Below are 16,145 nucleotides of genomic sequence, written 5' to 3'. Positions count from 1 at the left end.
TATTTCTCCTTTATTGACTACGCCAAAGCCTTTGTGTGAATCACAATAAACTGTGGAAAATTCTGAAAGAGATGGGAATACCAGACCAACGAACCTGCCTCTTGAGAATATACCGATCAGGAAGCAACAGTTAGAACTGGACATGGAACAACAGACTGGTTCCAAATAGGAAAAGGAGTACGTCAAGTCTGTATATTGTCACCCTGCTTATTTAACTTCTATGCAGAGTACATTATGAGAAATGCTAGGCTGGAAGAAGCACAAGCTGGAATCAAGACTGCCGGGAGAAATATCAATAACCTCAGATATGCAGATGACACCACCTTATGGCAGAAAGTGAAGAGGAACTAAAAAGCCTCTTGATGAAAGTAAAAGAGGAGAGTGAAAAAGTTGGCTTAAAGCTCAACATTCAGAAAACGAAGATCATGGCATCCAGTCCCATCACTTCATGGGAAATAGATGGGGAAACAGTGGAAACCATGTCAGACTTTATTTTGGGGGGCTCCAAAATCACTGCAGATTGTGATTGCAGCCATGAAATTAAAAGACGCTTACTCCTTGGAAGAAAAGTTATGACCAAACTAGATAGCATATTCAAAAGCAGAGACATTACTTTTCCAACAAAGGTCCATCTAGTCAAGGCTATGGTTTTTCCAGTGGTCATGTACAGATGTGAGAATTGGACTGTGAAGAAAGCTGAGTACTGAAGGATTGATGCTTTTGAGCTATGATATTGGAGAAGACTCTTGAGTGTCCCTTGGACTGCAAGGAGATCCAACCTGTCCATTCTGAAGGAAATCAGCCCTGGGATTTCTTTGGAAGGAATGATGCTAAAGCTGAAACTCCAGTACTTTGGCCACCTCATGTGAAGGGTTGATTCATTGGAAAAGACTGTGAGGCAGGGAGGGATTGGGGACAGGAGGAGAAGGGGATGACAGAGGATGAGATGGCTGGATGGCATCACTGACTCGATGGACGTGAGTCTGAGTGAACCCTGGGAGTTGGTGATGGACAGGGAGACCTGGCGTGCTGCGATTCATGGGGTCGCAAAGAGCTGGACAAGACTGAGCGAATGAACTAAGCTGAACTGAACCTAGTCTTCTGCCATTAGTGGGCTTCCCCTTCTTCTTTCTTTTGTCCTCTTCTTCCTCCCCTTTGTGTTTTTTTTTTTTCCAAGGAGAAAACCTTCCCCCTTCCCTCCAAGGGAGGTGGGGAATTATAAAACTGAAATACCTATGGGAAGAATAATAGTTTATGTCTAACATTGTAATTAGATCACTACCTGTCATTTATGTTGTTACCACCTGAATCCAAGTCAGAGGGATCGCCTCCTGGTGTCCTCTGGGGTTCTGGGAATATCCTTTTAACTGGGCTCTCAGCTTTACTGGTACCACTCTGAAGTCACTTCTTAGCATGAAAACAGAATGAAAATGTGAAAGTGAAAGTCGCTCAGTCTGTGCGGCTCTGTAACAGTCCAAGGAATTCTCCTGGCCAGAATACTGGAGTGGGCAGCCTTTTTCTTTTCCAGGGAATCTTCCCAACCCAAGGATCAAACCCAGGTCTCTCGTATTGCAGGAGGATTCTCTACCAGCTGAGCCACAGGGAAGCCCAAGTTACCACTCTGAAGTTGCTTCTTAGCGCAACAACAGAATAATCCTGTTAAAAATTATAACAGATCCCAAGTTTCTTGTGCTCAAAACCTCCAACTGCTCCCTTATTTCTCTCATTTGTCAAATATAGCCTACGTAGCCCTAAATGACCTGCAACTGAATCTCTTATCTGCTCCCTGCTCATCTTGACCTCCTACTGTCCCTTGAACACACCTTAGGATGTTGGCATCATTTATTTCCTCTGCTCTTTATCTAGATAGCCTCATGGCTAGCTCATTGCCTCTTTCACAATTTTATTTACACACTGTTTTCTCATTGAGCCCTACATTATACCAAGGCTTCCCTGGTGGTTCAGGCAGTAAAGAATCTGCCTGTAATGCAGAAGACCCAAGTTTGATGACTGAGTCATGAAAATCCCCTGGAGTAGGAATTTCACTCCAGTATTCCTGCCTGGAGAATTCCATGGACAGAGGAGCGTGGTGTGCTACAGCCCATAGGGTTGCAAAAAGTCAGACATGACTGAGTGACTAACACCCTTATTACCCTTTAAGAAAATTGTAACTCCCTTATTGTAACTCTGAAAGCCTCTTACCCTGCCATATTTTTTAAAAAAAATCTTTTCCATAGCACGTCTGTCAACTTTTAAAATAATAGAGAATGTACTTATTGATTAAGTTTACAATTTATTGCCTGTCTCCTCCATGTCTATACACCATGTCTATTCCATGGGGGCACAGATCTTTGTTTATTGGGGTACATATGTACCCCAGATGCCTAGGACAGTCCCTGGCACATAGCAGAAATTCCAATCATATTCTTTGAATGAATGAATTAATATATAAGGCTTTCATCTTTGAGGTACAGGGAAATATTTGCAAAGAATAGAAGTCTCGCATGCCTCACAAAGACAGCAATGACAGAAAGAAACCATATAGGGTTAAGCAACTGTATTATACCTGGCCTCTAAGCAGAATTTGGGGCCAGTATGGAAGAAGTTAATTTTGATTCTGAGCTTTTGATATGATTATTTGATCACTTGCCAAATTTATTTTACCAATTTCCCTATCAACTGGAAAGAAAATGTACTGTAGCAGGCTTAGGCTCATGCAAACTCCCTGGAAGGCATGGTTAGGATCTAGCCAGTGTTAGATAGTCTTGTTCCCTGCTGGGGACTGACAATTCCACTGTCTTGAAAACACTCAAATGCCCTCCAGTTGCGGCCTTGTGCTGATGACCTTTCTCTCAAGATACACCCGTAAAACAATTGCGGAGAGATTATCAGAAGGTTTTCTGTATTCAGTTCAGTTCAGTTGCTCAGTCGTGTCCAACTCTTTGCGACCCCATGAATCGCAGCACGCCAGGCCTCCCTGTCCATCACCAACTCCCAGAGTTCACTCAGACTCGCGTCCATCGAGTCAGTGATGCCATCCAGCCATCTCATCCTCTGTCGTCCCCTTCTCCTCCTGCCCCCAATCCCTCCCAGCATCAGAGTCTTTTCCAATGAGTCAACTCTTCGCATGAGGTGGCCAAAGTACTGGAGTTTCAGCTTTAGCATCATTCCTTCCAAAGAAATCCCAGGGCTGATCTTCAGCATGGACTGGTTGTGCTATTGACTGCAAAGGGAGCGATTTGGAGTAAGAGAAAGACTTTTTGTTTCATGAATATTTATAATGTTTGAACTTTTGTGAGGTATTTGGATGACTTTAAAAAACTGTCAACATATTTTGTGGTGAACTCAATAGCTGATATGTATATCTTGGAAAAAATTAATTACTAAATTATAAAAAAACAAAACAACATGAAACCTGCCGGAAGCCAGTGTGAGGAATCCCGCCCGTGACAAGGTCATGAGGAAGGAAGCTGACATACGCAAGGCATGCTCAGACTTCAGGGACCCCTCTGGAAATTCCTAAGCATGTACCCCAACAAAAATATGCCGGCTTTTGTGCTCTGCTTTTCCACTCTTCTGACATTTTCTGGAAAAAGTCAATTCAGGGCTTTAGTCTTCTGCATTTGAAAGAGTGTTTCAATCCAAAAAACCCTCTGATGGCGTTCTAGCCTGCCTGCAGGACTCGTACAGCTGCGCATGTGATTGTTTGAGGCCTCCTGACCGCAGGAGGCACTGGAAGCTTAAAACATCCTAGGAATGTAGGGGCTTCCGAAGAGTCAAAATCTTTAGAATAGGACTGATTTAAAGTTTCATTTGTTGAGTCAACGCTTGCTGCCAAATTTTAATATCCTTTATTTTTAGATATAGTTGGTATATAGAAAAACAAGTAGTAGACCTGGTATTAGCAACATTAGATCTTAGAGTTAAGTACCTTCTTTGTTATAACCCACTGCACCTTTGTTCTATAGAGATGTAACTTTAATGCTTTAAGGAGATGCAGATTAAAGAAAAACACTTCAGGGGCAATAAAATTAACATTCATTAAGGAAGAGAGCCAAAAAGTGTTAACAAGCCTCTTGGCCAGAAGATAATGTAAATCACCTGAGACCTTTTGTATACAAAATGATGTATAGAAAGAGTCTGGGCTGCGAACACTACATAATTTTGTGTTACCCATTGATCTCCATATTTTATCAAAAGTATAAAAGGCCTTCTGAACAATAAAGGATTGGACCAGTTTCTCAAACTAGTCTCTCGACCTGGTTTCTTGGGAATCTGGCTCCCCCCGTGTCTCTCTCTCTCTCTCTCTCTCTCTCTCTCTCTCTCTCTCTCTCTCTCTCTCTCTCTCTCTTTCTCTCTCCCTTTCCCTCCCTCTGCTCTTTACTTTAATTTCAGGCTGAATTTCCATCTGGGGCGCTGAGGCTCGCCAGGTCTACTTACTTGCCCTGGCTGTTAAGACCCGCGCTAAAGGGAGCTTAAGGCGAGGCACCCTTGGATATTCAAGCGAGCGCCGGTGGCCCAACGTAGATGGTGCAAATTCCTTATCTGGAATTTTATTGGTCTTCCGAGTAAACCAAGCTATTCAGCCCTCTTCCTCCACTTAATCTTCTTACTACATGATAGTTTCTTAATCTAATCTTATATCAATCAATAAACAAGTCTTTCCACGCCAACGCCGTCCACCCTTCGATTTCCCTGGATCCACCGGGGCTGGACCCCGGCAGAAACCTAAAGCTGTTATATTATTCAATATTATGTCACGAACCCTAAATGTAGGATCATGATATAACGTGTATATGTACATATATATAGAGAGATAATTCTCATCTTAAAAATAGACTTTGTCCTAAAACTTATTTACACTTCAGTTCCTTGGAACATGAAGTGTATTTTTCCCTTGAGAATTAATTTTGAACAGGTGGTCTGTTATAATCTCCACGTAACTTACAAACAAACATACTCACATATCTACAGAGAAAAATGCTAATACATTTTCTAAGCACCATGTATTAGCCACATTTCAATGCTAGGAAGTCTTTCAGAGTTCCAGTATGGAATGTTCAAACTACACCTGGCTGTCTTCATTACTGTAAAAGGGATAGTGTGGTTATCTTTTTATCTGGCTGCTGATAAGAAGGCGTCGAAGAGCTCCAGTTTACATGAAAGGATGCTTTCTGGGCAAGAGGCAAGATCTCTGGAGTTGAGGCAGAGAACCCAGGAAGGCAGAAGAATGACTGGCAAAATTCCGCTCTGTGGATTTGAAAGGGATGAGAACCAGAGAGGTGGGGCCTGGGAAACTCAGTTGGGAGCTATGGCCGATGGCGTTCGCCTTCCTGGACCCTTTATTTCCTTTGTTTTCACTGCCTCTCAGTGAGTCTTGTGCTTGGTTGGGAGCAATTCTAAGTAAGAGTGGGCAGAGAGGGAACAGCAGCAGCCCTAGCGGCACTTTGAGCCAGCGGTATGGATTTCCGTTGCGCTTCCCTCCCGACTTCTCTTGCTGAGAGGGAGAGATTAATTCAAGATTGTTTAGAATGGGGGTGGGAGGCGAGAGCTGAGCAGGCTTTCTCTTCCACTTTTCTCATTTACTTCTACCAGGTGCAGCTGCCAGCTTGGAATTTATAACACACTTAACCCGAGGGTAGAAAACGAGAAGAGGGAAGAGCTGAGAACCAGGGACGGGGATGCTGCTTAAGAAGGGAAATAAGGAAGGGACTCAGCTCCCACTGCTTGAGCAAGTGTGCAGAAAATTGCCCTTCTTCATCAGGCTGCAGTGTCCTTTCCTGTGAGACCCTAAACTAACACCTTCACAGTCTTCCCACCACGGAGGGAGAAAGATGATGAGTAAGAAGGATGATAATTTTATAATATTTTAAAATAATTGTTGTAGCTAAATGTGTTGAATATTATTTACTTGGCATTTTTCTAAGCTCTTTATATACATTAACTGGTTTAACCTTCATAATGACACTGTAGCATAGACATTTATTGTTACCTTCATTTAATGGGTGAGGAAACAGAGGTACAGAGAGGTTACCTAACTTGCCTAGGGTTATATAGGTGACTTAGCAGGTGCAGCTGCTTATTTATATTCAATATACTTAAAATGGTCAAAGGAAAATCAAAGACTGTTTATATTGCATGTCTGCAGGTATGAGTAGGTTCTAACACATAAACTAAGCAGCTTTTTGGTAGGAATGGTATTTTACATGCAAAGAAAATAATACTGGAAAGAAATATATGCTTGTAAGTTGAGATGGGGTCACTTTTCATAATTTTTTAAAAAGCAGAAAATATAATGAAGAAAAACTGAGTCACCTATGAAATTTTAAATATGAATTAATAAAACCTGGGAAAATATTCTTTGATAATTTTAGAATAGACTTTTATACTTAGTATAGAGCAACAATCTTGGGGAAATTCATGGAGCTTACTGCTTGAATGATTCAAAATTGGGAGAGTGTGATCAAGATGAGATAATGGTTTTTCTCTCTTTCATATTCTTTGAACATTGGTGGAAACACTTTCCCTATTTTGTAAGTGTTTGGTTGTATTGATTCATAATTTACAGTTTTTATTTTGAATATCGTTACTGTTATTGAGAGACTGTCAAGTGCAATTTTATTTATTTTTTAAAAAACTTTATTTGGAGTATAGTGGCTTCACGATGGTGTGTTAGTTTCTATTATACAGCTAAATGAATCAGCTATATGTATACATATAACCCCTCTTTTTTTTTTTAACATTTCCTTCCTTTTTAGGTCACTAGAGAGTATTGAGTAGAGTTCCCTGTGCTATGCAGTAGGTTCTCATTGGTTATCTTTTTTTTTTTTTTTAAACATAGTTACAATGGTGTATGTATGTGAATCAAGATCTTCTGATTCGTCCAACCCCGCTTTCCCTCTTGATATGCATATGTTTGTTCTCTTCAACTGTGTCTCTATTTTTGCTTTGGGAATAAGATCGTCTATATGATTTATTTTCAGATTCCACACATATACAATATTTGTACAATTAATTAATATATAATATTTCTTTTTCTTTTTCTGACTTGCTTCACTGTGTATGACAGTCTCTAGATCCATTAATGTCTCTACAAATGATCCAATTCCATTCCTTTCTATGGTTGAGTAATATTCCATTGTGTATATATGCCACAGTTTCTTTCCCATTGGTCTGTTGATGGACGTTTAGGTTGTTTAAAGTCCTAGTTATTATAAGCAGTGTTGCAATGAGCATTGGGGTGCATGTATATTTTTGTTTTAATATTTTATGTATTTCTTAGGTGTTAAAAGCTAATCACTTTTTAAACACGCATTAAAAACAAGAGGAGTCATTATAATACTTAGATTACCTCTGCAGTTCCCAATTGCAGATTAGGATTAAAATATATTTAAATAATAGAAATCATTATGGAATTTAGTGAGTTTATAAAAATCACATGGGATGTAAGTTACTGTATTATAAAATAAAACATGACTGTCACTTATTTGATGGGAAAAAAAAGAGATAATAAAAAATATTTATTATGTAAGTCACCATACCAGGAATTAGATGCTTGCTCACTATGGACAATCTTCCTGATCTTTCTGGAACATCTGTTTTGCTTCAGTTCAGTTCAGTCCCTCAGTCATGTCCGACTCTTTGCAAGCCCATGGACTGCAGCATGCCAGGCTTCCCTGTCCGTCACCAATACCCAGAGCTTGTTCAAACTCATGTCCATCGAGTTGCTAATGCCATCCAGTCATCTTATCCTCTGTTGTCCCCTTCTCCTCCTGCCTTCAATCATTCCCAGAATCAGGGTCTTTTCCAATGAGTCAGTTCCTTGCATCAGGTAGCCAAATTATTGGAGTTTCAGCTTCAGCATCAATCCTTCCAATGAATATTCAGGACTGATTTCCTTTAGGATTGACTGGTTTGATCTCTGTGCAGTCCAAGGGACTCTCAAGAGTCTTCTCCAAGACCATAGTTTAAAAGCATCAATTCTTTGGTGCCCAGCTTTTTTTATAGTCCAATTGTCATATCCATACATAACTAATGGAAAAACCATAGCTTTGATTAGATGGACCTTTGTTGGCCAGGTAATGTCTCTGCTTTTTAATATGCTGTCTAGGTTGTGAGAGGTGTGCAATTGTGAGGTACTTTGAACATTCTTTGGCATTGCTTTTCTTTGCAATTGGAATGAAAACTGAGTTTTCCAGTCCTGTGGCCACTGCTGAGTTTTCTAAATTTGCTGGCGTATTGACTGCAACACTATCACAGCATCAACTTTTAGAATTTGAAATAGCTCAACTGGGATTCTATCAGCACCACTAGCTTTGTTCGTAGTGATGCTTCCTAAGGGCCTCTTGATTGCATATTCCAGGATGTCTGGCTCTAGGTCAGTGATAACACCATTGTGGTTATATGGTTCATGAAGATCTTTTTTGTATAGTTCTTCTGTGTACTTGAGCCACCTCTTCTTAATATCCTTTGCTTCTGATAGGTCCATACCATTTCTGTTCTTTACTATGCCTTTCTTTGCATGAAATATTCCCTTGGTATCTCGAATTTTCTTGAAGTGATCTCTAGTCTTTCCCATTCTATAGTTTTACTCTATTTCTTTGCATTGATCACTGAGGAAGGCTTTCTCCTCTCTCCTTGCTATTCTTTGGAACTCTGCATTCAAATGGGAATATCTTTCTTTTTCTCCTTTGCCTTTAGCTTCTCTTCTTTTCTCAGCTATTTGCAAGGCCTCCTCAGACAACCATTTTGCCTTTTTGCATATCTTGTTCTTGGGGATGGTTTTGATTACTCCCTCCTGTACAATGTCACAAATCTCAATCCATGGATCTTCATACACTCTTCTGTCAGATCTAATCCCTTGAATTTATTTGTCACTTTCATTGTATAATCGTAAGTGATTTAAATTAGATCATACCTGAATGGTCTAGTGATTTTCCCTACTTTCTTCAATTTGAGTCTACATTTGGCCATAAGGAGTTCATGATCTGAGCCACAGTCAACTTCTGGTTTTGTTTTTGCTGACTGTATAAAGCTTCTTCATCATCGGCTGCAAAGAATGTAATCAGTATGATTTTGGTATTGACCATCTGGTGATGTCTGCATATAGAGTCTTCTCTTGTGTAGTTGGAAGATGTTTGGTATGACCATTGCATTCTCTTGGTAAAACTCTCTTTAGCCTTTGACCTGCTTTGCTTTGTACTCCAAGGCTAAATTTGCCTATTACTCTAGGTATCTCTTGACTTTCTACTTTTGCATTCCAGTCCCCTATAATGAAAAGGACATCTTTTTTGGGTGTTAGTTCTTGAAGGTCTTGTAGGTCTTCATAAAACCATTCAACTTCAGCTTCTTCAGCATTACTTGTCAGGGCATAGGCTTGGAAACTGATATTGAGTGGTTTGCCTTGGAAATGAACAGAGATTATTTTGTTGTTTTTGAGATTGCACCCAAGTATTTCATTCAGACTCTTTTGTTAACTATGATGGCTACTTAATTTCTTCTAAGGGATTCTTGCCCACAGTAGTAGATATAATGGTCAACTGAATTAAATTCACCCATTCCAGTCCATTTTAGTTCACTGATTCCTAAAATGTCGATGTTCACTCTTGCCATCTCCTGTTTGATCACTTCCAATTTACCTTGATTCACGGACCTTACATTCCAGGTTCCTATGCAATAGTTTTCCTTACAGCATTGGATTTTACTTCCATCACCAGTCACATCCACAACTTGTCACTGCTTTTGCTTTGGCTGTCTCTTTATCCTTTCTGGAGTTTTTCCTCCACTCTTCTCCAGTAGCATATTGGGCACCTACAGATCTGAGGAATTCATCTTTTAGTGTCATATCTTTTTGCCTTTTCATACTGTCCATACAGTTTTGCTTGGGAAAATGTTAATATTAATAATGATGATTCTAATGATACTTTCTAGTGAGCATCAACCACTCAAGAAAAAGTAGTATGAAATACTGCTATTGACTCCCAACACCATCTTTGGCCTCAGTGATAAAAACTGTGGACAAACCATCCACGAACTTTTCTGCTACTTACTAAATATTGCTTTACAGTCTAAAAATTCACTGTTAATATTAGAGAACCAATATAAAGAAGTTTAGTATTAATGCTTACTGTTGTATGCTTTTGTCTTATGCTAATCATGTTTAAAATAATCACAAAAGTAAGTGAAAATATATTAACTCTGTAAATTTTTGACCACCAGAGGAATATGGAGGTTTTGCCTGAATTGTTGAAGACAGGAATGTTTCCCTAAAAATTCAAATTTATCTTGTAATATACAGCCTCAAATATGCAGATGACACCACTCTTATGGCAAAAAGTGAAGAGGAACTAAAGAGCCTCCTGATGAAAGTGAAAGAGGAGAGTGAAAAAGTTGGCTTGAAGCTCAACATTCAGAAAACTAAGATCATGGCATCTAGTCCCATAACTTCATGGCAAATAGATGGGGAAACAATGGAAACAGAGACAGACTTTATTTTGGGGGGCTCCAAAATCACTGAAGTTGGCAACTGCAGTCATGAAATTAAAAGATGCTTGCTCCTTGAAAGAAAATCTATGACCAACCGAGACAGCATATTAAAAGGCAGAAACATTGCTTTGCCAACAAAGGTCCATTTAGTCAAAGCTATGGTTTTTCCATTAGTCATGTATGGATATGAGAGTTGGACTATAAAAAAGCTGAGTACCAAAGAACTGATTCTTTTGAACTGTGGTGTTGGAGAATACTCTTGAGAGTCCCTTGGACTGCACAGAAATCAAACCAATAAATCTTCAAGGAAATCAATCCTGAATATTCACTGGAAGGACTGATGCTGAAGCTGAAACTCCAATACTCTGGCCACCTGATGGGTAGAACTGACTTATTGGAAAAGACCTTGATGCTGGGAAAGTTTGAAGGCAAGAGGAGAAGGGGGTGATACAGGATGACATGGTTGGATGGCATGAATGATTTGATGGACATGAGTTTGAATAAGCTCTGGGAGTTGGTGACAGACCGGGAAGCTTGGCATGCTGCAGTCCATAGGGTCACAAAGAGACAGGATTGAGTGACTGAACTGAATACAACTGATGTCACATACAATTAACAAGTTTATCTGGGAGGGAAAGATTGAGCAAAATAACTTTGCCAGTGGAGGGAAAGGGCACTGGCTAATGAGTGAATATGCCAAAATAAAAACGAAAGAAGAAGAAAGGAAAATACTTTTTAAAGGCCTAATTTTTTTTTCTTCTTTTTTTTTCAATGGGAATGGTCTCATCTAGGCTAGATGAAAACATCTTTCCCTGGGTTAGGCAAATTTGGGGTCTCTAGCTTGTGAATTTTAGAGCTCTGCTTTGCTTTGAAATAGTCATGATGATTTCATACTCTTGGCAGATTGGCCTTGGGTATGGAGAACACCAAATTTGGAAAACTGTTAAACCACCTCCATTTTCACATAGGCTTCTGATTTGTGACTTGGGTACAGAGATTGAAATATACATTGTGGCCAAGTGGATTTTCTCCAGGATTCTGGTATTCCAAAGGGTGAAAAATTTTTTGAGAAACTACCCTTTGTGAAGACTTTTTAAATAAGACTTTCCTAAAATTAGTTTGAAGTGAGAAGTATAAAACCAAAAGATGAGCATGACGTTATCACACTTCTACATATTTGTGATTGTCAAAACCTTCTGAAGAGTGGCAGTATTTAACAACTCTATTTTTATTAATCCTTATCGTTCCATAAAGATCTTCATTCCAGACTCTCTCCAAATGGATATTGAAAATGCATATTGCTAACATATTTGAAGTTTATAAAAACTGAGGAATATTTTAATGTAGAACACTAAGAAATCCTCATGTAAATTTCTTTATAAAGACATACATTTAAATATATAAACTATGACACTGGTTTCTTTAATGGAACGAGTCATTCACAAGACCATTTTTCAGACTGGAAAAGGAATCACAGATTTGTAAATCCAATGCTCTTGCCAGTAGAGCTAAAACCTCAAAATAATGATATGGTGATAACTTTCTCAGTGTCTGATAAGTTCAACTGGAGTTAGAAGCAGAATGTTTATACCTTAAAATTTTATGAAGAAGCTGTAGGTGCAAACTCATGTTCAAATGATGCTCTACTTAACAAATTCTTATGTGATAAACCCAGTAAGGTCAAAAAAGAAAAAAATAATGTGGAAAGAACACAAAATGTCTGTATTTCACATTTAGCAAATTTAACTGTCTTCTCCAGATTTGCACCAGATTGGTCCACTGAGACTCCAAAGAAAGTATTCTGCCCTACATTTTAGCACATTCAGTGAAGAGGAAAAGGATGACAAATATTTTGAAAAGGCTAACAAGATTTAATTATATTCTTGGTATTTAGCTTGCTTTAGAAAAGGAAATAATTTTTTTAAAAATTCTTTCAATTTTACTTTAAAACTTTTTATACAAAATAAGTAACTAATGAGAACTGACAATATAGCATAAAGAACTCTACTCAATGCCAAATGGGAAGGAAATCCAAAAAAGAGAGTTATCCGTGTATACGTATAGCTGATTCTTTTTGCTGTACAGCAAGCAGAAATTAGCACAATGTTGTAAAGCAACTATAATTTTAAGAAAACAACAACACATTTTTTTTGTTTTTGTTTTTGTTTTTTTTCTGACAGAGAAGAAGATAATGAGCTTATTCCAAGTGGCTAAAATGTGCCATTGGATTACTGTTTGCACCTGATACTGAATAATTCACAAAGGAGATTCCTTATATTGGTGATTCCTTTTCTCTTTGTTTGGAATAATGTTAAATCTCTTGATTTATTGTTTGTTCAAACACAGTGTTTTAAATCCATTGTACGTGTAGACATACACTAATTTAGGTTGGTTTAAATTTGTAAAAGCTGAAAATTCTTAAAACTATGGCTAGAATTCCCTTTTATTCCCCTTTGTTCAAGAAGCTCTTCTCATTAAAAGACCAGGCAATGATGTTCTGGGCTTCAGCCTTTTCTACCTAGAGCTTGCAAACTGTGTCATCTCTTCAGAGGGACAGTGTGTTACACTCAGACTGCAAAATCAAAACAGACTGTGACTGATTCCTTCCAGGACATTCTCCCATCACCAGAAACTGCTATTTCACATGGAAACAGAAACTATTTTGTTCAATTAGGTTAGGACTTACAAACATAGTTAAAGTGGACACAGCCATTGCTTTAGTGAGAACCTCCTCTATTCATCAGGGAACTGCTGTACCTAAGGGAAACTGAACCAAACTAGGCGCACATCTTTAGTCCCTTGATCCTTGGCCAGTTGCAAGATAGCATACCTTCTCTTCTGCACTTATTCTTTTTTCAATTAATTTTTATTGAATTATATTTGTTTTACAATGTTGTGTTAGTTTCAGGTGTACAGCAAAGTGATTCAATTATATATGTATATTTTCAGGGTTTTTTTTTTTTTCCATTATAGGTTATTATAAGATATTAAATGTGCCATACAGCTGGTCCTTGCTGCTTACCTATTTTATATATAGCAGTGTCTGTTAATGACTGAGCAACTTCACTTTCACTTTTCACTTTCATGCATTGGAGAAGGAAATGGCAACCCACTCCAGTATTCTTGCCTGAAGAATCCCAGGGACGGGGGAGCCTGGTGGGCTCCTGTTTATGGGGTCGCACAGAGTCGGACACAACTGAAGCGACTTAGCAGCAGCAGCAGCAGCAGTGTCTGTTAATCCCAAACTCCTAATTTATTCCTCTGCCCTCCTTCCCCCTTTTAGTAATCATGAGATTATTTTCTATGTCTCTGAATCTCTTTCTGTTTTGTAAATAAGTTCATTTGTATCAATATTTTGATTCCACAAATGATATCATATGATAATTGTCTTTCTCTAATTTAAACAGATACATGGACCCAATGTTCACAGCAACATTCTTTACAATAGCCAAGGCATGGAAGAAGCCTAAGTGTTCCTCAACAGATGAGTAGGTAAAAAATATATTATATATATATATGTATATACATGTTATACATAATTGAATTTTACTCAGTAAAATTGAAGTTTATTCAGTCATAAAAAAGAATGAAATATTGCCATTTATAGCAACATGTATGGGCCTAGGATTATCATACTAAGTAAAGTATCAGATTAAGACAAATATTAACACTCATTCTTAAACTTCTAGGTATGTTTTCTGGCACTTCAGTCCTCATGATAAATCCCAGTGACATTGTTATCCATGAAATGAACCCTCTGAAACTAGATTCTCAGTTCTTTCCCCCTAAGCTTATTGACCTGCATTATTTCACGACTCTGGTTTCATAGTTATTAATAGATCTTGCTCCTTGCTATACAATCTGCACAATCTCACCTCTGAAATGCTAAATTAAATCATTCAACTCCGTGAGCATAAACACCTGCCCCTCATGTTTCTCACTCAATTTTTCCAACTTTCTTGTTAAATATCTTGGGAATCCCCAGTTTCTATCCCTTGTATATTTCCTCTCCCTCTATTCAACTCTCTCAGCATCCACTTTTCTCCTTCACTCCATTATGTGCCAGCATCTGTTAATGTCTGATGGGATTCCCTTGGCCTCTTGGCTTTAAAGCCTCAGGCTCACCCACTCCTGTATCCATTCTTTCCACTTTCTGTCTTTGTATAGTTGAAGAGTTACTCCACCTTCTATTCCAAGCCAGTCCCTTCATCTGATCTATGGATCCCATTTCATTCTGCTTTCTCAGGGGGTATTGATCTATTGAATATGTTCCCTCTGCCTGTAGCTTCAATGTTTCCTCTCCTGCTCACTCTCTATCAGGGTTAAATATCCTCGAGTCTCTTTCATCTTAAAAATGATACTCTTTCTGTCCCATATTCTTTTTTATCTTGATCTCTGTCTTCCTTCTTCACAGGAAAATTCATAAAAGAGATATCACACATGGTAACATTATTTTCTCATCTCCTAACATTTCTCTGAAATATTTTTTATTGAAGTCACCAGAGGCATCTGTTTGATAAATTTAATGTGATGCTTTTACAACTTGGACCCACTGGCAACATTTAACACAACTCCTTACTTACTCCTTAATAAAATGCTGCTTTTTCAGGATATCTAGGATAATGATACTTTCCTGGACGTTAGCTGGTTGACCTAACTGCTCCGCAGCATTTTCGCAGGTGCCAACAGTTCTTTGTTTCTTAAATACCAGACTCTCTTCTTATCTCACTTTTCCCAAATGAGCCTAATGACAGCCATGGCTTTAAAGACAAAATGGATCTTGACATTTCCCAAATAAATGTCAGATTTAGATCTCTTTCCTGAGCTCTATACTTGTGTATCTTTTTCACTTATTGGACATTTTTAATTGTGTTTTGTATTGGTGCTCTCAAATCGATTCATCCAAAGGTGAATTTGTCATCTACCGTGCTAAACTTGCTTTTACTGAGGTATATATTTGCGAAAACAAGAGTATTATCCACTCAACTTCCTATGCCAGAAATATGGGAATCATATAAGACTTTAGAAGCCTTAACCCCACCTCTCTGAACAAATCTGTTACCAAAATCTGTTAATTCTACTGCTCAAATATCTTTCAAGCTTGTCCACTAGCCCTAGTTCAGTGTGAAATTGTTCTCTCATTAGAACGTAATCATGGCTTTTCCTGACTTCAGTCACTTTTCCACATTATAGCTAGAAATCTTTCTAAATTCTAGCTGATTATGCCATTACCCTGCTTAAAACAGTCAATGTCTTTTTATTGCAATTAGAAGAGTGTTCAAATACCTGTCTATCACTTATAAAGCTTTCTTTTGCTCATATTTCATCGCTTTCCCTGACACCATTCTTTATGCATCAACCATGTAGAATTTTCTTTATCTAAATGTTTGATACCTATAAGGTCTGGTTCTTTGCCTGCTGTTCCCATTTTCTCTATTATTATTTCTTCCCCATTTTCTTTACCTAGATAACTTCCGTTTGTGACACAACTTAAAAATACCTTTTCTTCCCCACTGGGAAATCTCCTCCTGATGCTTCTCCCTTTCACTCCTCCATCTAAATGAATTCTCTTTCTCTTAGTCTTTGAGATAGCTAAAAGCTGTACTTTTCCATAGAAATCATACTATGTTGGAATGTAATATCTCATCATCTTCAATTTC

Source organism: Capra hircus, chromosome 1 (genome assembly GCF_001704415.2).
Source record: "Capra hircus breed San Clemente chromosome 1, ASM170441v1, whole genome shotgun sequence".
NCBI classification, from domain to species: Eukaryota; Metazoa; Chordata; class Mammalia; order Artiodactyla; family Bovidae; genus Capra; species Capra hircus.
The sequence above is the reverse complement of the archived record's forward strand: the minus strand, read 5'-3'. Positions refer to the sequence as shown.